This window comes from Podarcis cretensis (assembly GCF_951804945.1).
Source record: "Podarcis cretensis genome assembly, chromosome: 14".
NCBI classification, from domain to species: domain Eukaryota; kingdom Metazoa; phylum Chordata; class Lepidosauria; order Squamata; family Lacertidae; genus Podarcis; species Podarcis cretensis.
Genome location: NC_137183.1, coordinates 27,197,802 through 27,220,077, shown reverse-complemented (window position 1 = coordinate 27,220,077; position 22,276 = coordinate 27,197,802). Strand labels below are relative to the sequence as shown.

General features: G+C 44.2%; 1 protein-coding gene across 7 annotated transcripts in view; it reads left to right on the top strand.

Moving 5' to 3' along the window:
* The window catches only part of MEGF11 (multiple EGF like domains 11), a 349,752-nt gene that overhangs the window by 59,827 nt on the left and 267,649 nt on the right, over positions 1-22,276 (top strand). The window lies entirely within an intron of this gene.

The window sequence follows — 22,276 nt, the reverse complement described above, 5'->3', positions numbered from 1 at the left end:
GTGTTCCGGTTCGCGGACGTTTTTTGGAAGCCGAACGTCCAACGCAGTTTCCGCGGCTTCTGATTGAGTGCAGGAAGCTCCTGCAGCCAATCAAAAGCTGCACCTTGGTTTTTGAACGGTTTCAGGAGTCCAACAGACTTCCGGAATGGATTAAACTCGAGAACCAAGATAACACTGTACTCTGGATTTTTTTGCATTTCAACAGAGTTGCACATTTGAATATCAAGTCTGATACAGATAGAATGTACACATTGGGGTTTTTAAAAATGGCTCTGTTCAGTTTTTCTGTCCTATCGTAACATGCTTGCAAATGGCCCTTTACTGAATAAATTTATAGATTGTAAGGTCTGTGGGGCAAGGTCTTAATCTCCTGCCCTCTCTTTACTTTTGCTGCTCAGTGCCTTAAACACAGATGGTATTAGCATGAAGCAGTAAAAACTTGTCTTTAAAGTGAGGTGATGTAGCACAGCAGCGAGGAAGTCCTTGATCATAATCTAAGTGTTTATTAATATATTTATAGCCTACTCTGTGTCAAATGAGCTCTCAGTGGGGGGCACCAATCATTAAAACAACGAACCCAATTACAAACCAGGAGTAGCTAAAACAATAAGCAATTCTAAACCACCAGCCACAGTCACTACAAAAATTAAGCTGTGAGAATGAGGGATGGGTGAATATTTCAATTTCTCTCCTTTTCTCTTTTGTTCCGTTCTTGAGTTCAGTTCTTCACATTTGTATATCTCTCTTATTTATTTATTTTTAAATACCAAATTCGTTGGTATTTTAATGATATTTTCTCCTGATAGCTGCATGTTTTTATGCAATTTTGCCTCACACATGCATTTTTGCAAAGCCATTTCCCTACTGTAATGAATTTTTGCATGCTATTTTCACAAACACATTCATTTATATGCACACTTTTTACCCAGACTTTCCCATACCCATAAGATCAGACCCTGTCTATACTACTGTTTTCCAGGAAATTTGTGTTGTATTTTTGTTTTAATTAGTCTCCCTTATGTTGCACCACTACTTAGGTATTTTTAAAAAAATGATTAAGCACTTTATAAATAAATAAATAAATAAATAAATAAATAAATGCATTCTTGAAATAAATGATGCATCAGGTCATTTGCAATTCCCTCAGCCTTTGGATCTCCATTTTCAAGGCAAGGGATTGTCACCCTGATCGTACCTTAGAGAGGCGTCGTTAGGATTTCCAAGAAGTGCCCAAAGCCATATATCCAAGCACCTGAGGCACACCCCAAAATGGCTCCCCCCTCCTGCCAGGAAAGAAGGGGTGAGTGAAGATCTACATTGGGAACAAGCAAGGAAGAAAGTTTGACATCAGAATCTGCTGCCCCTGTGGATTCTGCCGCCTGAGGCAATTGCTTCAGTTTGCTTCACGGGTGGGCCGACTGCACCCAGAGCACTTAAAGGCCTTCTTCTCTCTAAACACCCAACATCTATTGAAGGAGGGGAGGGAAATCCCTGCTATGTCAGGATTCTGTTTGCTCCAGCTATAAATTCATCTAAAAGGTCACTGTTGCTCCCTCCAATTTCTCAGGCTCAGCTGGGAGTTGATTAAAACTGCCAGCAAAGGCATGTCAAGGGGTTGTCAGAGAGACAACTATATCAACACTTTTCTTTTCGTCATCCACCCTGCTGGATGGTATAAACATAGTTATCTTTTGAGTTGCTGATGGGCTGAGTGCTGGAACATCAGCAAGGCTCAGGCGTTCATTATTGGGGCATCATCAGGAGGGCAGTTTTTGTCTTGGAGCTAATCAGCTTTATTTATCTTAGCAAGATCCTGAGTCACGCTGAATATTGTTATTGTGGGAGCTAGTCACTGTGTTTGTGTGATGTGTGCAATCCACTCGCCTCAGAAATGTTGCTGTTATTATTCAAACTAGTTTTTTATAGTGGGGTTGGAAACCTCAGGGCTGGTGGAGGTGGGTGGGAGTTCAATGAATCTGGCCCTCCAGCCCTCTCTATCTGGCTCCTCGGGACTATGGAGGGATGAATCTGTCAATTCTGGTATCCCTCAGTTTCTCATTTTTATCCATTCTTAAGTTCCGTCCTCTGCATTTCCACCTCATGAAAATTCGCTGGCATTGTTGTGAAAATTTCTCCCTAATAGACACATTTTTACATGCGTTTTTTGCAAAGCAACTTTCCCTTGCATATGATACATTTTTGAAGGCTGGCAAAATGTGCATTTCTATACACATTTTACCCCAGCACAGGCAATTTTGTTACATTATGCAGCCGGAGAACTGCACTGCAAAGAGAAGAGAAGCATGGATGCTGAAGGATAGCTGTGGTTCAATTTCAAGTATTGTTTCAGAAAGTGCAAATTAGGGAGGTTTGCCTTTAAATGGAAACTGAATTGAATTTCCTCCCTCCCCATCTCTACTTGGGATTCTCCCTAAGAACACGCGTCTCAGGCCATGCCCCTCACCAGCAGGATTGCCAATTTTAATAAAATATTGGGGGGGGGGAGGTAATCACTGCCTTGCATAATCAATCACAAGATGCAGAGCACACACACCATTTGAATGGTATTGTCCATCAACTTTTGGGGGGCCTGACTCCCTAAAATATTTTATGGGTGGGGGCTTAAGGGGTTTCGGCCCCCAGGAGTTGGCTCCTATGCTAACCAGCCTTGCTCCACACCCACCTCAAGGGTTTTTGCCTGGCTGGACTTTGTCCTTGAACTCCGATTGGGCCTCCTGGCTGCCTGGGTAGAGGATAGGGAGGAACGTGAGCAGAAACTAGCCTACTGGAGAATAGTAAAAATTGCATTTGACCTTCAGGAGGTTCCCCAGATGGGAACATGGTCCTCAGGCTGAGGAAGCTGCTCTAAAAGTGGTGGCTTAGAAGATGTTCTGTAATTCACAAATGGATTCTTCAATGTGAACCCACCTCATAATGATGGAGGGCCGTGTGCTTTGCTTAGGCAGATTGTTTTAATCTTTGCTATGGAAAAGCATGTCGCTAGCTTCTGGGTTAAACCCTTGATTGAATAAGATGTATTCTGGCCAATTTACACTTTGTGGAGGTGACGTCGTCCAGACTTTGCTGCGCTGGAGAATTGGAATAGTGCAGGTACGCCTGTGTCTTCCAGGGGAGCCAAGCGTGGAGTGTGCAGTGCACATTACTTTAATGTATGGATTTTTGGCGAAATTAAGATTTCTGCACTACAGCCGCTGACGGCAACGGAAAGTGGAGCTGTCCCTAAACATAATTATTAATCACTTTAATAAATGCAGCGGCACTCTTCGTACCCAGCTCCTCTTGAATGAAATTAGATGCTGCAAAGCTGTATGTTGGGTTTCTGGAACGGGGGCCCCCCTAGGTGGGATCGTTCCTCCCCACATCACATGGACACACAGAACTGGTCCCAGTCTGCAGCACTGACCACAGAACTTCAGCAGGGAAGCTTTCCAGGAGATGAGGTGATGGCAAAACCTCACCCGCTTATTCTCTGCATATGAGTTTGGCATGTAAGACACACGAGGCCCGTCAGAAGAACTGTTGGCCACCTAAAACTAAAGAGGGTTGTGTTGGTTTTCCCTGGCCCTTTGGTGGCTGCGTTGTCCTTTTAAACTCCACAAAGTTTTACACGTGTGGGAAAGGTTTCGCTTGAGTTGACGATCCGTTTGAAAGCAGCGGCGTTAATGGAGCAGCTAGCGAGAGGCTGTGGTGGTACTGCTGCATTTCCCCTCTCCTGGAGCAAGGGGGAGATGCGGCGTTTGGCTCTGCTTGGTCTCGCAGGCAACATGAATTTAACGGTTTTACCAAATTCCCTGCTGTCTGTTCCTTCATCAGCGCAACTGATGTGTACAAGCTTGAACATGCACTCTTGTACAGTGGAAAGGCAATCTGTTGCACAGAGAAACAAGTGGCAGGCAGGAGAGGGGGGGCGTTCCTCCCACAGTGCCTTAAGCACTATGACTCCCGGTAGTGCCAGTACGCTTGTAGAAATCTGCCCCTGGTTCCCCTTTAAATGCTCAAGTAGTGATTGTAATCGCAAGGGGGAAATAAGCTGGGGAAGGCTTCCCAGTGGGAGGAGAAAGACAAGAACGAGTCCTGACAATGGCTCTTAAGGGATAGCTAAACGACCTCAAATGAAACGTAGCGTTGGAAGCTTCAGAACAGATAAAAGAAAACATTTCTCCATGCAGCACATAGTTAAACGATGCTGCTGCCTCCCGCAGGAAACAGTGATCGCTACCAACTTGGCTGGCTTTCAAAAGAGGATTGGAAAAGTTCGTGGAGGAGAAGGCCATCAATGGATACTAGCCATGAATACTATGCTCTGCTTCCATGGCCAGAGGCAGTAATCCTTCTGAATACCAATTGCTGGAAGCTGCAGGAGGAGAGAGTGCTGTTGTGCTCAGGTCCACCTTGAGGTTTTCCGATTGGGACATCTGGTTGGCCACTGTGAGATCAGGATGCTGGACTAGATGGGCCTTTCAGTTTCATCCGGCAGGGCTCTGAGGGTCTCATGTCCTTACCCATACAGATACCCATGTGTGGAAGTGAGGAACAATTCTCATTTGCCTGCACATAGGCACACACCTAAGAATTAATGCTTTTGAATTATGGTGCTGGAGGAGACTCTTGAGAGTCCCATGGACTGCAAGAAGATCAAACCTCTCCATTCTGAAGGAAATCAGCCCTGAGTGCTCACTGGAAGGACAGATCGTGAAGCTGAGGCTCCAATACTTTGGCCATCTCATGAGAAGAGAAGACTTCCTGGAAAAGACTCTGATGTGATGTTGGGAAAGATGGAGGGCACAAGGAGAAGGGAACGGCAGAGGACAAGATGGTTGGACAGTGTTCTCAAAGCTACCAGTATGAGTTTGACCAAGCTGCGGGAGGCAGTGGAAGACAGGAGTGCCTGGCGTGCTCTGGTCCATGGGGTCACAAAGAGTCGGACACGACTAAACGACTAAACAACAACAACAAGGCACACACATTCAGACTCTGACTTGCAGGTTTGCCACTGTGACAGGGTGGTAGGAAAACTCTATGTGTGGGTGGTAGTGATTTCATACTACAGTGGTACCTCAGGTTAAGAACTTAATTCATTCTGGAGGTCCGTTGTTAACCTGAAATTGTTCTTAACCTGAGGTACCACTTTAGCTAATGGGTTCTGCTGCCGCCCCACCGGAGCACGATTTCTGTTCTCATCCTGAAGCAAAGTTCTTAACCCAAGGTACTATTTCTGGGTTAGTCTGTAACCTGAAGCGTCTGTAACCTGAGGTACCACTGTATTTGCAAGCCACAATCTATGGCGCAGCTACAGAGTAAACATTCCTCAGGCACTTTCTTTGAGGGAAGCTCAAAGAGGGAGAGGTGGTGGCCAGGAAAAGGAGGCCTTTTCAGTTGTGGCTTCCTATCTGTGGAATGGTCTCCACTGCGAGGCCCACCTGGCACCTTCACTGACACCTGTTGATGGTGATGACTTTGCTGTTGTATGATTTCCTGTGACTGTAGGGGTAGGGGTTGTCCTGTATATATTTACCAATGGCGTGTGCTTTTGTTATGAATGTGTCTGTACCTATGTAATCAATGTTCATGGTTTTAGACATGTTGCAAATTGCTTGGAGGCTTTTGTGTAACAAGACACTGACAAGTCTACTGTAAATAACAACAACAACAAACCAGCATGGATTATGGGAATGTTCCACAGAGTGTTCATAGAAGTAAAACATTTGATCTGGGATGTCTCTACTTCTGTGACAGCCTCTGCTACAGACTTGCAATATTGCCTCAGACAAATTGCCTATGCCCCCCTCTTTCCTCCCCCCATTTCCCTGACTTGAAACTTGCCTCACAGGTGGCTGCGAGAGGCAACAGACAACAGTGAAATGACAGTCACAGTTGAAAAATCCCAAAATAACCCTAATCAGGGAGTGTGCTCTCAAACACTGACAGAGCTCTGATATTTCCATAGGAGGACTTTATTCACGTATTAATTTGCTTGTTAGTGAATCTTCTGGTCGGATATTTATTTACCAACATGTATGCTTTGGGATTCAAATGAAGATACAACGATTAGGATGGTGGTGTGTTTTTGTGTCTGTGCAGGAGTTGCCATTGATTAACAATACATTGATTATTAGCTTTCAGTATACTTTTTGAAAACCATCTGGAGGTCTCTAGGTTGTGGAAAGGCTGGTTTATAGACTTGTATACTGTCTAAATTGCATCGAAAGGCAAAAATGAGCACTTACATCCTCTTGGAAGTGCTTATGGTGTGAAAATATTATCTTCTGGTTTTTTAACACTGCCTGGTAATGGACGCCTGAGATTTATCCCCTTGTGCAAAAGAGAAATACAGCCTGAGCAAATTAAAGTTAATAACTCCATCTTTATGATGTTGAGTTGGAGGCGGCATTAATGTTAAGGTGGCGGTAAAACTGGCAATGAGTTACAGCCCAGATGTTTACAGAAAATGAAACCAGAATTTGAGCCAATCAGTGTGTGCATGTGTGTTTCTTCGTTCCCTATAGTAGCATCTATTTTATTCCAGCTTTCACCAAATTGGCCAAACATTTGTAAGCCAAACATTTTTTTTAATGTGTCTTGGAATAGGTGCTCCTGAGCAGAACAGGTATGCAGCAGGGGGGAGTTTGCTTGCAAAAATATGCAGCCATTTGAGTATTAGGTTACTGATGTGGAAAATTGCTCTGACAGTTATGATATTGTGCCTTTTCTTTTATTAAGGTTTAAAACTGTTGTTAGCTTCCGACATGTCCCCCTCCTCATCCTGTTCCAATTGGTGCTTGGCTTAGCCTGGGATTATAATTGGCTGGTTGCATATTTTTTGCATATTTTTTAATGTGCTCACACTGGAAGTGGCACATCGCACAAAGTTGGCGTAAGAGGAGGACATTCCAAAATCCACAGTAGGCCAACAAATATGTCACAAAATAGTGAGCAGGCTTCAGGGTTCTGCAGAAGTCTTCATTGCCTTGGGGATGAAGTAAAGCAAGCTGGAGGAACAGGGAGTAAAATGGTTTGGCGTTTAAAGTCAGAATGCAGGGATGAGGAACCTGTGGCCTTCCAGATGTTGCTGAACTAAAACTCCTATCAGCTCCAGCCATAGAGATGTGAAGGCCTGGAAAAGACCCTGAGATAATTGGGTAAGTACAGGGGTAGTCCAAAGAGCTCAAGCTGTTCACTGAAGTGGCCTTCATATCTGAACTCTACCTTGGAGTCTGTTGTCTGTACCCCTTCAGATGGAAGTGCCATTTCTGTGGAGAATGCACATTTTCTGATACTTTCTTTTGGGCAATGTGCAGGTCACCACTCAAGAGAGCTAACGACATGACACCTTGGACCTCGCTTTGCATTAAAGGGCAAAATACAGTCTCAACCCCTGTGAGATGTATGTGGAGCTTTTGAGTGGATGATTGACTATCCATTTATGTAAAACTCGGATCTGAAAAACAAATCTGAAAAGCCTTCCTTTCATTAAAGGAAGATATCTTAAGATAAAGAGTTGCCTTATGCAATGCTTGGCTAATAAATCCCACTCTCTTTCTACCCTGCCAGAGAGGATACTTTTGCCTCAAAAGATATTCCCCATAAATTACATCCGATTTTGTATACCTCCCCGCTGAATAAGAAAAAGAAACGAACTGCAGATTGCATTGCCAAGAGTGATTCTTGAAGACCTTTGGCTGCTGCAGTTGTCTTCCTAAATAATAGTTACTGAAATAATTCCTAAATTACAAATGCTTTTAAAAAATGAAGCGCAATTAGCTCATTCTCTATGGACCCTTTTACCACGTGCGCTGTCATTAATTAACATTAGATGTCATTAATGATCAGTCAACTTATGCAGATCAAAGTAAATGTCTGTTGTAGCAGAAATTGAGAAATAAGCGCACGGTTACTAATTATGATGTTGGATCTTTTTTCATAGTTTGGAAACTTTAATTATAAGTGATACGAAGTGGACTTCATAGAGTCTGCTGTGGGTGCTTTGAACACGAACATTTGCTGGCATTTTCTTGCAACTCTTACATAAATCACATCTGAGGCTAATTGAGTATCTCCTTTCAAAAGGTGATGTTTTAACGGACTTTGAAACCTGAAAAGAGTGAGTTCTGTCTGGTGCCAGATGAAAGAGGCAAGAGATTTGGGATTTGCCTCCCCTGTTTGTTTCACTTCTGATTTTTTTTCTTAACAGCCCTGTGGAAAAAAAATATGTTTCAGATCTCTAGGTGGGATACATTTGTGCAGCGGAAATGTATAAGGCAACTCTTCCTTTTAATTAGCAGGCTGTTCTAATACACCTTTTCCCCCAAGCTCCCCTCAGCTCTGAGCTCTGAAGTTCACAATACTTTTTCGGTTTCTGAAAGTTCTCAGTGAGAGCTTAGGGAGGAAGAGGGGATTGAGAAGGAAGCAGAATGGGAAAACTGTTACACACATAAAACCCTGAAGCGTTGTAAGAGACATTAATGATGATTCTTCTTTATCACGTGTGAAGAATGTTTTCATAGTGAAGTAGGAAAGGGTATAAGATCAATAGCATAATTACAAATGCTATTCTCTTTCCCCCACTCCCTGCCTTAATTGCTTTACTTACGAACACAAAAGCTGCATTTTGAAAGTGTGTGTGTCTAATTAACTGTGCCGTTCCGTGACACTGAATTTGTGCCCTCTTCATGGTATTAACGGGGGGGGGGGGCAAAGCTACCCAAAACATCTATTTAAACTGCAAGGCAAAGGTATTTTGCTCCTCTTTGCCTACCACTTGATCTCCAATTTTCCATCTGTCACTGATTACCCTGCTTTCTGCTTGACTTCGCTTCTTGGAAAGCAGGGGAGAGATTCATCATGCAAAGTTGAGAGGTACATGGGCAACAGGGCACTGGCTTCGCAGCCTCAGGATGGCAGAAGGAAGAGCAGTTTTATCTATCTGCTTGGGCTAACAATGGCTGGTTTCCAGTGTTAGCCCTGCTCAGGGTAGAGCCATTGAAATCAATGCCTCTCCAAGCTCTGCCAGGCATTCCAAAGCAGGCACACTTCCCAGTCTGTCTTTGCAGCCAGAGCTTATCATTAAAAATAAAATCTAAGATGCTAGATTCTGTACCAACATTAGGCTCTGGCTCTTCTGCAGTTGCTATGCAAATGGAAGCTTTTTGGGGCTTTCCCCCATCACTGTCCAAGCTACTGTTGTTGTTGTTTAGTCGTGTCCGACTCTTTGTGACCCCATGGACCAGAGCACGCCAGGCACTCCTGTCTTCCACTGCCTCCCGCAGTTTGGTCACACTCATGCTGGTAGCTTCGAGAACACTATCCAACCATCTCATCCTCTGTCATCCCCTTCTCCTTGTGCCCTCTATTTTTCCCAACATCAGGGTCTTTTCCAGGGAGTCTTCTCTTCTCATGAGGTGGCCAAAGTATTGGAGCCTCAGCTTCACGATCTGCCCTTCCAGTGAGCACTCAGGGCTGATTTCCTTCAGAATGGAGAGGTTTGATCTTCTTACAGTCCATGGGACTCTCTACTACCCAGGGGGCATAGTTAGGGGTTGGTGAGATTGGCTCCAATTAAGGGTGCATGCCCAGTGGGGCACAAAAACCATGCCTCTTCATTCTGGTGGCTTAGAACCCTTCTGCCCATCTGTGCACTCATTGGGCCACCTGTACGCTGCTTTGGGTGGCTGGATGAGGTGTGTAGGCTCCTCTGGGCACCTTGGCAGAAGAATCTGATTGCTGGCATGGGCCATTGCAGCAGCCGTGTGCAAGGGACAGGGGGCGCAAGTACAGCTCTTTGCCAAAGCTGCAAGGTACGCCTCTTCCAATATCTCCTCTGGGAACTGCTGTGGATCAGCAATCCAAACATTTGTGACTGGAGATCCTGCCTCTCGATAAATGTATTTTATATTTTCTAAGGAAATGAAGGGATTTGTGTTATTTTCATTTAAATTGTTTATGTCATTGAGGTTTCCAAGGCACCTAACAAATATAAAAAATGGGTACAGTATAATATCACAAAAAGGAGCCACCTAATAACCGAAGAGAAGCCCTGTTCTCACACTGGCCAACTAGATGCCTCAATGGGAAGCCTGTAAGCAGGAAATGAAGACAATAGCCTCCTGCACTCTTGTGTTTCCAAGCGATAGATGGTCAGAGGTATGCTGCCTTGGGATACTGGAGATACTGGTACTTAGTACTCTGTCTCACAGTGGCTAACCAGATGCCTGTGGGAAGCCCACAAGCAGAATGTGAGCACAACAGCATCTCTCCCCACCTGCCATTTCCAGGAACTGGTTTTCAGAGGCATATTGGCTCTGATGGTGGAGGTAGAACATTGCTATTCTGATGCTTAGCCATTGACAGCCTTATCCCTCCATGACTTGGTCTAATCTTTGTTTAAAGCCATCCAAGTTGGCGATTGTCACTGCCTCCAGAGGGAGGGACTCTCATAGTGGAACTATGCACAGACCACACCTGGAATATTGTGTCCAGTTTTGGGCGCCACAGTTTAAGAAGGATGTTGACAAGTTGGAACATGTGCAGAGGGAGGGCGACCAAGATGATCAAGGCTCTGGAAACCAAGCCTTATGAGGAATGGTCGAGGGAGGCAGGTATGTTTAGCCTGGGAAAGAGGAGAGTGAGAGGAGATATGATAGGCATCTTCAAATGTCTAAAGGGCTGTCATATGGAAGATGGAGCAAGCTTGTTTTCTCCTGCTCTGGAGGGCAGGACCCAAATCACTGGAATCAAGTTACAATCCAGGAGATTCTGACTAAACACCAGTTTTCTGACAATAGAAGCTGTTTGACAGTGGAACAGTTTCCCTTGGAGGCTGTGGATTTCTCCTTCATTGAAGGTTTTTAAGCAGAGGTTGGATGGTTATCTGCCATGGATGCTTTAGTTGAGATTCCTGCTTTGCAGGGGTTGGACTACATGACCTGAGCTTCCAACTCTGCAATTCTATGATTATATTGTTTTGTTCTGCCCTGAATCTTCCAACATCCAGCTTCATCAGTTGCCTTTGAGTTCTAATGTTATGAGAGAAAGAGAAAAAACTCTGTACACTTTCTCTATGCCATGCATCTATTATTCACCTTTTCTCTAAACTAAAAAGCCCCCAATGTTGTATGTAACTTTTTCTGATTGGGGAATTGCAGCAGGAATTCAACCAACCAATCAACTTCAGTTCACAAAATAACTTCATCATTCAGCCTTATTAATACTGGAAGTGAAAAAAGACCATCTTCAGGTTACAGGTCACAATCACTTGGAGACCTATGGAAAAGCAATCTAGCTACTTACTGGGTTTCTGTTGAGGCAGTCTTCAGTTTCTGTCCTTTTGAGCCTATCTTCTTTGAACCACCTGTGCTCTTATATAGCTACAGTACATTTGTAGCACCCAGAGAGTATTTTTCAAGTGTGCCTCAGGGCAAAGTTGGCAAATCTGAAATGGACTAATGATCAGTTTGCTTCTGACTGGCATAATTGAGAAAGCCAATTTGCCCCCAGCTTATTTACTTGCGCTTTCCACCCTCCATCCCCACAGGAAACAGTTTGGGGGGAATATTGCATTCAGATTTCTCTGAATCGTTGCAGAGAACTTTCATGTTTGGAGCCTGCTGAAATGAAGAGGGCTTGAGGTAAACAGGAATGGATTTTTGTGTGAGGAAGCACTAAGAGCTCAGCTCAGTACTCACACTCAAAACAAGATCTCTGTGCACAGAAACTGCTCAAAAGCACCAAGTCCTTTCATGTGAAGAGCAAGTCTTTCGCACATGCCTGCAGTTGGTGGACCTCAGTATTCTAAGAAAGCACAAAGTCAAAAAAAGAAAAAGAGAAAAAGAAAGCACAAAGTCTGCCACTTCCCAGTTGCAAGATGATTTGTATAATTCAAGAGGAGTGATGCAAAAACATTCTAAAAAATGGGGACACGCCATTTCCTTGTTGGGATGACTCTGATATTGTCATGGATATGACTTCCGACAGTTAAGATGAGCAGTCTGAGTGGAGGGATAGTCAGTCAGAAGAGGAAGAAAGAGACTTGCCTCTTTCTCAGCCAGCCAAAGGCAGTGGGCTACACCCCCCCCCCCTTCTCAGAAGGAGGAGAGACTGCACATTATCAGTACAGCGAGAGTGGGCTGGACGGAGGCTAGTTCTCTGAGGAGCAGCCATTAGTCACCTCACAGGGAAGGGGGAATTCTTCGTCAAAGGAAGAGGTGGGATGCGACCCCAAGAGTCCCAAGGCTCACAGAAGAAAGGTCAAGGAAAGGCGTCAATCAAAGAAGAAGACGGTGGGCGTTTTTGTGTTTCCTTGGACTACTGCAATGCGCTCTATGTGGGGCTACCTTTGAAGGTGGCCTGGAAACTACAATTAATCCAGAATTTGGCAGCTACACTGGTGACTGGGAGCGGCCACTGAGACCACATAACACCGGTCTTGAAAGACCTACACTGGCTCCCAGGACGTTTCTGAGCACAATTCAGAGTGTTGGTGCTGACCTTTAAAGCCCTAACCGGCCTCAGTCCAGTATACCTGAAGGAGCGTCTCCACCCCCATCATTCTACCCGGACACTGAGTTCCAGCGCCGAGGGCCTTCTAGTGGTTCCCTCGGTGTGAGAAGCCAAGTTACAGGGAACCAGGCAGGGGACCTTCTCAGTAGTGGCACCCGCCTTGTGGAACGCCCTCCCACCAGATGTCAAAGAGAAAAACAACTACCAAACTTTTAGAAGACATCTGAAGGCAGCCCTGTTTAGGGAAGCTTTTGATGTTTAATAGACTATTGTATTTTAATATTCTGTTGGAAGCCACCCAGAGTGGCTGGGGAAACCCAGCCAGATGGGCGAGGTATAAATAATAAATAATAATGATAATGATGATGATGATGATTATTTCCTGTTGGAGGCGCAATTTGAGCTGAGATGCCTCAACTTCATCTTGATGGATGGTCGCTAGTGTGTGCGGCTCTGAGGTTAATGCAATAAATCTTTTTGTAAATACAACTATTGCGTGCTGATTATCCAAGCCAACAGCCTGTCAGATCCTTCCAGATATCCTTTTGGAATGTGTAGAACAGAGGTGGGCAACCTGTGACTTTCCAGCCTTTTCTGCCATCATCCCTGGCCACTGGACCATGGGCATCTAGAGAGCCACAGGTCCCCCCACCCAGCGATATAGAAAGAGATGGAAAAATGTATTTTTATTTTTCTGGGTCAGACTAAAAGTCCATCCATTCCAGAATCAACCTCCCCCCCGCCCAGAGTAGTTATAGCTAACGTGGCACCCTCCAGCTGTTGTTTGACTCCATCTCCCATCAGCTCCAGCCAGCATGGCTAGTGGTCAAGAATGATGGGAGTTTGTAGTCGAAAACACCTGGAGGTAAGTGGTAGGCACTTCAAGGTAGTGTTTGGTTTCACGGTAATTTGTTTTATTGTTATATAATTTGTATGATTTGTTTCTATGAACACCACTTAGAAATGTGAATGACTACATGGTATAGAAATGCCTTAAATGAAATAAATACATCAGGCTGGAGGAGGCTGCTTTATGGTCTGGGAACATGATCAAAAGTTATTATGTGTGTGTGTACGTACACATACACAACTGCACACATACACAGACACACACATGCACAAACCCAGAGCATCCTGCTGTGCTTTCTGGCCCTTGACTTTTTTCAAAGCAATCCTCCTGCCCCCAAACCAACAGAAACCTAGAGAAAATCCAAGCTGCATCTCTTCACAGTTTCATTTCCATTTTCCTTCTTAGGGCCATTATTGATGTGAGAGGCGAACTGAAGGGAAAGTGCCCAGAGGTTGCTTCTTTCCCTTTCCCTTTTGTAACGAATGTTTCTTTCTCTTGAAGGAGGACAGTTAGTCTTTAGTGTGTTTTATGGACGAGAGCTGGGCGGATGATAAAGCATAGGCTTGGCATATGACCCTGGTTGCTTTTTCAGCTTGACAGAAGGAACGACCCTTTCTAAGGCAGTGCAGCAGAGAGGAATTTCTCCGAAGCCCAGACAGAAGAGGGAGGGCTGAGAACGATATTAATTTTTAAAATCTTGTTCTCTCTGCCCCTATGAATGTTTGCATGGAAGTGAAGATGGTTTTTACTACTAGATAAGCCTCTGTAGGGGACGCGGGTGGCGCTGTGGGTTAAACCACAGAGCCTAGGACTTGCCGATCAGAAGGTTGGCGGTTCGAATCCCCGCGATGGGGTGAGCTCCCGTTGCTCAGTCCCTGCTCCTGCCAACCTAGCAGTTCGAAAGCATGTCAAAGTGCAAGTAGATAAATAGGTACCGCTCTTGCGGGAAGGTAAACAGCGTTTCCGTGCGCTGCTCTGGTTCGCCAGAAGCGGCTTGGTCATGCTGGCCACATGACCCAGAAGCTGGCTCCCTTGGCCAATAAAGCGAGATGAGCGCCGCAACCCCAGAGTCGGTCACGACTGGACCTAATGGTCAGGAGTCCCTTTAAGCCTCTGTAGAATTGCAGTCTTATTTAGAAGATCTTGCACACTGCCTCCCTGATCAGTCATATTTCCTACTGTCCCCCTGGTCAAAGTTTTCCATAAAGTGGTTCTGTCATCTGGGCAGTCCACACCATTCAGCTATCAGGGCCATGCTGTGATGCCAAAGTAAACCAGGGGCAGCCAGTATGATGCTCTCTAATGTCGTGGGGTTACAACTCCCATCAGTCCCAGCCAGCATAAGAACATAAGAAGATTCTGATGGATTGGATCAAAGGGGGCCATTTAGTCCAGCATCCTGTTCTCACACTGGCCAACCCAGATGCCAGTGAGAGGCACCAAAGCAGAATCTGCATGGCCCAGTAGGCAGGGATGATGGGAGTTGTAGTCTAGTCCTGCATAAAACAATGGTTTTTAGCACCGAGTGTTCATATTGCACAATGAATGATTCCCTCAAGACAACTTTTAAATGGTGCCAGTTCACACATTAAGCTGCCCACCATCAGGCAATTGAAACACCCATAGAAGGGAAGATTCACTTTGTGTAGGAAAGTACCATGTCAGGGGGAAAACGCAGTCCAAGCCTGCAGCTATTGGGTATGCAGGGAATCTCTTAGGGGAGAAATGAAACTTGGAGGGTGGTGGTGGTGGGAAGGAAAGACCACCCCACTTGCACCTGTAATGGCAGTATAGGAATGGCATTCAAGGAAGTCAAATCAAGTTCTACCTTGTTTTGAAGGCTGATAAGTCTGGAGACCTTCTTGCTACTGAGATCTGCTGATATTCCACCTAGCAGGGCTAATGTTGGTGTCTAGTCCAACAGTTTTGATTTGTTTTGCAACAGGGCCCTGTTCATCTCCCTCTTCCCCCCTATTTCTTAAGTGTTTGCTTTTATTTTCCTTACAGAGTGACTTTCCCTCTGAGAGGTCGTAAATTCGCACCTTTATGTATAGGTTAGTTTATACAATTTTAAAAAATCTAAATTTGTGCCATTCTATGGATCTAGGAATGCCCTTGCCACTTATAAACCGTTTCCTAAAAAATATGGGCAAAAACGTTGTCAAGTCAAGGGGAAGAATCAGTCGTATTTATAAGTTCTTGACCCTCTTTCTGCACAACACAGATGGTGTCCCAGGAGGCCTAGCAGATGCTAAGAGTTGTCACTCTGAGCCTACAGACGGCTCCTGAACCCTCCACGGACCACCGTAATTAAATCTGAACACACCCACCGGGAATTGGAAGTCACCTGGAATGAATCCCATGCTGTGCGGCTGTTTGCTTTTGAAAGATATCTGCAGGGCAGTTGTAAAGATGGTTTTATGCCAAGGTTTTGCCAGGCAGGGAGGTGCTTTGGGGAGCTGGCGGGGGGGCATATGGGGGATTAAAATGTACTGCCTTGGGGGAGAAGGTCTGCTGGCAGTTTGAAAACACAGCGCCAATGGAAGCACTGAGATCATAAATCCAGAAATAATAAAACCAGTAGGGTGGCAACCTGTCTTGTTTTAGATTGGACCAGGCTGATTTTTGTGCCAGCTGACTTGCTGCTAACTGCTCTGGTTTATTTTTAAGGTTAGAACTCCTTGTGAGGGAAATGGGAACATATTTGATTAATATAATTCACATTCAGCAGAATATTGGATGTATTTGTCCTTCAGAAGAGGTCAGGGACCAGCAGTAGAATTATCACTCTGTGATCTGTGCTTCCCTTTGAAAAATACCTGGGAGTTCCCTTAGGGATTTCCCACAATGCCTCAGAGAGATGCTACAGCAAGGGGGCATTTTGGAAAATTGTACTGGTTATTTCCCCCTGGGCACTTTCCCATTTCACAGAAGAAAACTGGACATTTCTAAGACACTCCCCACTCCTACAGAAAATAAGCAAAACACTTTTACATACCCACAAAGCAGCACAGATATTTTTTAAAAAAACAAAATAAACAGGCAACATGCCCTAAAAACAGGCATCCCCTCAACAAAATAACCACAGGCACAAAACCATAACCCTCAACCTAAATAAATAGGAAGGGCAGGAGCCCTTGACAGGCACCAGAGGGCACAGGGGTATCTATGAACATCACATTAGGCATGCCAGGTTATATACCACCAGTTCATAAAATAGAACACAGTGGTGCAGAGCAGAGTGTATACAATAAAATATCAGACCGCATAGGAACACATGAAGCTGCCTTATGCTGAGTCAGAGCATTGTTCCTTCTAGTTCAGTATTGTCTACAGTGACTGACAGTGGCTCTCCAGGGTTTTAGGCGGGGGTCTCTCCTAGCCCTACCTGGAGATGCCGCTGGGGGTCAAATTGGGATCTTCTGCATGCACAACATGTGCTCCACCACAGAGCTATGGCCTCATAGAAATGGTAGGAAATGATTCAAACTGAGTGTCTGATCCAAAGAATAAAAACTAAACAAGTGAATTGTCCTGTCCTTATGAAAAGGTCTCCAAGAGACACCCAAAAGTCAGGAGCTAGCAAGGATTCACTCATTCATTTTATTTGTATGCCACTTTTCCACACACAAGGGATGCAGGTGGCGCTGTAGGTTAAACCACAGAGCCTAGGGCTTGCCGATCAGAAGGTCGGTGGTTCGAATCCCTGCGACGGGGTGAGCTTCCATTGCTCAGTCCCTGCTCCTGCCAACCTAGCAGTTTGAAAGCACGTCACAGTGCAAGTAGATAAATAGGTACCGCTCCAGCGGGAAGGTAAACGGCATTTCCATGCACTGCTCTGGTTTGCCAGAAGCTGACTAGTCATGCTGGCCACATGACCCAGAAGCTGTACGCCGGCTCCCTCAGCCAATAAAGCAAGATGAGCGCCGCAACCCCAGTCAGCCACGACTGGACCTAATGGTCAGGGGTCCCTTTACCCTTTCCACACACACACACACTCTCAAAGCGGCTTAAAACAAAGAAACAAGAATGCATTTCAAACAAACACTACAAAACAATTACATGATAACATAACAGAGGAATGACATAGTAACAATTTCATAATGACCTAGTACACCCAAAATCTAACAACATACAAAAATCTATATTTCAATACTATAAATGTATTAAGATTACTTAAGCAGCCTGCAGCATCCGATAGCAGAAATAACAAGGGAGGATGCCTGCTGAATCTCTGCAGCACTAAATGCCCATCTTCTAATGAAAGCCAGTAGGTCCTCTGTAACATGGCGTACAAGTAACAGCACTCCTCTGGATGATCTCAGTGATCCAGCTGCAAAACAAAGGCTCAGGGTTCAGCATTCACTGGGAATGGTTTAGGTCAGTCTGCGTCTCTCACTCCTCTGACTGCTTCTTGATGTTTTTGACATATTAATTCAAAGGAACTTGCCCACCAATTTTTCTGATGGATTGTTGTCACCCTGCCCTGTTACTGGAAAACTAGGTGCTTTTGCTAATAATTTCCTGGAAAGAAGCCCCGCCTTTGGGAGAAACAATGGATAATAAATGAGTTAGACGTTACCGGAGATGAAAGATGAGTGAAATTATGCAAAATTAAATTGCAATAGGTGTCGGATCCAGTTGTGTTTCTATTTGTCATTGCATCCCTGGAGTAGCTTATGAAAATTAAAGGCTGGTTCTTGGAAAGGGGTGACCGCCATAAGGTGTTGACAATGAATGTCAAAATTCAAAGGCTTCAATGTGATCCAGAGGTAACAACTGGAGCCAGTTCAACACTGGAGCTTTCATCAGTGGCTTGCCTAATCAGGTATAGGGACCCTCAGGCCCTCCAGGACTCTAGCCCTGTCAGGAATGAGCCAGCTCCTAGCGAAGGTTTGCAGCCAAATGCAGAAAGCAGCCAGGAACAGGGAGGCTTTGATGTTAGCCAGGGGAGAGCCGGCAGCTGCAGAATTTGGCTCTTCCTGACCTTGACGGGCGGGCTGATAGGACAGTAGCTGAGAGCAGGCTAGAACACAGCCAAAGCTCACCACAAGCTCAAATAGGTGTGAATAGACAAGGAGACAGTTCGTCAGAAAAGGAAGAGGCTGGAGCTAATCCAATAAGTCAGAGGAGTCAGTGAATGGGAGGGCTTCTAGATAGGAAGCAAAACAAGAAATGCAAGGGACGTTGGTTCAGTAAATATATTCTGTAGACACTGGAAGGAATCTTCAGAAGGGTCATCTTGAGTAATGATGCCGGAGGCTTTGTTAGAGCTGTCCGGAGCTATCTGTTTGTTTTTGCAATAAATCCTCCTTTTTAATTACCTACGCTTACTGTTTTATCAAGCTGGGAACCTGGACTCCTGACAGGCCCTCAGGACTCTCCCTAGGCCATACCTCTCTGGCCACACCACCTGCTCTCCATGGCATGCCCCTCATCAGCCCTGCTTTGAACCCTCCTTGAGTGCTTTGTGCTTGGCTGGAATGTGTCCTTGAACTCTGATAATGCTTCCTGCTTGCCTAGGTGTGTGTGTGTGTGTGTGTGTGTGTGTGTGTGTGTGTAAACAACCCTACTGTAAAAGGTAAAATTAGCATTAATTGCTAAGCCCATGTCTGCTGCTGGTCCCACCTGCTGATAGCATGTGGCCCGTAGAAGGTTGCACAGGAGGGAATGTAGTCCACCATTTAAATAGTATTATAACTTATCCCACAGACTTAAAAGTAGGTGCAAAAATGCCCACGTTGGCCCATCCACACTTTCGTTTGTCCTGTGATTTCTAGTATTTTGTATCGCTCTGTTATCATGGGTCTGAGAAAGGTGGTTTTTTTGTTGTTGCTCTGCTTTCCATGGGAAAGCCTGCTGAACTGTGACAAATTTCAATCCGCAACAAACCCAAAGAAAAAGTTGTCCCTCTTCTGAACTGGTCTTGAAATAGTTCCTGGACTGACTTCTGTGTGCTTTTCCGTGAGTGTCATTGGGGACTGTCTGCTTCCATCTCCTTTCCCATGCTACCCCTGCAGAATAATTTTTCCAGCATCAAGCACTTCTGGTTTTCTCAGCACGTTCATTTTTAAAAAAAAACAACATAAATTTCCCCCTATTTAGTGCTTGTATAAAAAATTCTGATCAAACAATATACGTGCAAAATATGTGTGCTCCCACTTGTTTGTTTTGATTGGTTTTGATGCTTCTAATCACGACTCACTCATCTTAGGAGTCTCATAATAACAGAATCCAGCTTGTCTCCCTTTTGAAGAGAGCCAGTTCACAATAATGTTGTTTTGAGTAAATGGGGTTAAAGTGAAAGTTCAAAGACAGCCCTGGGTTGCTGTAGGAAACCCTCCCAGCCTCTGGTTGAGGAAAGAGGTCATTAGTGAGCAGTAAGCTATGCTGTGATTCAGCGGTTCATTATCTCATATACAGAAACCTTGAGAAAGGATGAGTATTTAAGACTCTCTTGCACAACTCTGTGGTTTTCTTGGTCATTAGTCTTTGAGCTTAAGTTTGGTTTTAATGTATTCTTTCCTCCACGGACAACTCGGTGCACCTGTACTCTGTTTCTCCAGCAGCAATTTCTTTGAAATTAGGCAAGGAGGAGGATTATGTCTCCCACTCCATCCGAAAGAATCTCACATTCCTGATCCATTTTCATAAAATGTCTTTGGGAATTTAGTGCTTAATGTCCAGAAATCTTGATCTGATTTAAATTACGATCTTGGGAGTTCCTCTTGAAGAGTTGAATGAATTCATTAGCATTAAAAGTCAGGGAAGAAAAATATTAATTTGTACTTCTTTAATGCAGTGTCTACTCGCACACCCTCCAGACTTACATATTCCCCCAGTATCCTTTGACATTTTTGGGATAAGTAGAAATATGCATCTCCTACTGAATCATGCAAGCATCTGAACACAGGGACTGCTGTGGATCAGCAGCCAAAAGTTGGGTTTTAATTCTCTTGCTTTTCTTGCCTACCTGTGGCTTTAAAACAAGTAACTACTTTTAAATATTTATTTATCATGTGTATTCCCTGTTCTTTAGCTTCCAAATTTCTTAGTATACTGTACTACATTGGATACAACCCAATGAAACTAAGGGCTTGTCCATACTTTGTTTGCTCCTCTGCTTCCCCCCAGGAAAACCGATGGTTTAGCACTGAATCGGAGCAAACAGCATATAGGTTTTCTAAGGATTGCCATTTGTTCTGATTTATTGCCAAAGAGAAGGTTTTCCAAGGGAAGGCAGTAGGGCAAAGACAAAACTGCTCAGATCTGTGATGTCCAGGCATGGGACAAATAGAGGTATGGATGAGCTCTAAGTTAAAGTCACTTAGCAGTGTATGGGTTGTGCTGGTGGGATATTGCACAAGGGAAAGGACTAACCAGATATTGTTGTGCAGTTGAGTTATTGTTGGAACGTGCAAGAGAGCAGCCCTGACATATGATGTGACAAAGGAGAAATTTAACTCAGTTCACATTTATAGACAAATCGCCTAATTTGTGCCTTCTGAAACAACACACGTACCAAAACGCAGCCGTCTTCTGAAATTCACACATCTCCAAATTTTGCAGTGCTGTTCTCTAGCCAAGTACAAAAATGCTTAGACTGGGGGTAAAGTGTTCATATGAATGTATATATTAGTGAAGATAACATACAAAAATGTGTTATGTGCTGGGCAAAATGGTTTTGAAAACCTTTGCATATTAGGGGCAAATTGCATACAAATATTAGGAGAAATACGCACTATGTATTAACTTTCTATACCGCCCTTCATCTGAGGATTACAGAGCAGTTTACAATATAAAAAACTAAAATGCATAACATAGTAACAAACAAAACCAATACTGCCCCGCAGTTTAAAAGGCCATTTATTATTTAATTAGCCAAAGGCCTAGGAGGCTAGAAAATTACTGGTTGGTTTTCATAGAGAGCCATGTGGTCTAGTCTAACCCATCTCTTAAGGGATTGAAATGAGAACAGAATGTGGGGACTGGGAACTCCTCTATGCCATCCTCTATGCTGCAAAGATCTGCAAACAGTTCTTTGCTTTATGCGTATAGTCCCCCTTCTCCATTCTACAATAACTAATATATCCTAGTTCTGTGTGGAAAGTTGGTTTAAAAGGTTTGAAATAAATAAATAACTTGGAATGTGGCTCAACATTGCTTCTTTCAACCTGAACCTTAAAGTCACTCTTCAGTCTATATAGGGCTCTTCCAGATGTCTCTTTCAGTATGCATTCATGATAATTTGTGCTTGTGATGGTACTGGGAAGTTCCTACACTATTTCAATTTCAACACTGTTTGTGCCTGCAAAAGTTCAGAGGCAGACATACTGCTTCATTTCCATTTGCTGCATGTCCCATAATTTCTTGCTGAAATCTTTTAACTTCTTATACCACAAAATGTTCTGGTTTATTTTTTGTTCTGCTTTTGTTGGGCAGCAGCCTGCAAGTGTCCCTTCAGACAGCAGTAATGTAATAGCACTGGGAAAGCATGGCAAAACATCTAATAAAACAGAAAGATGTGTGGACAGTCCAGTATAAACCCATCACTAATGCAGTATTATTACATTAATGACATGTTACAGAATATCCTTCAACAGCCTCCCCCCAATTTAGAGAGAGCCTTAAATGCCTGTCCTGATCTTCCTTATCCTTGTTTCCTAGCTTTATTCCCCATTCCTTACTCCCCCACTTTTTAAATATTTAACCTGAATGTGATAGGAAATGCTGATTAGCTTTTGCACTTGGAAAATCCTCATTTTGGTCATCTGGTCGCTGGTACATCCAGCACAATTTCACTCTGGCATTACTTGAGCAAATATTTGCAAGTAGGGATTTCCTCCGTCAAGACACCTATCTACATCTGTTTTTTAATTCACTTCTTCTCCTTCCCTTTGTTCAGCTGTG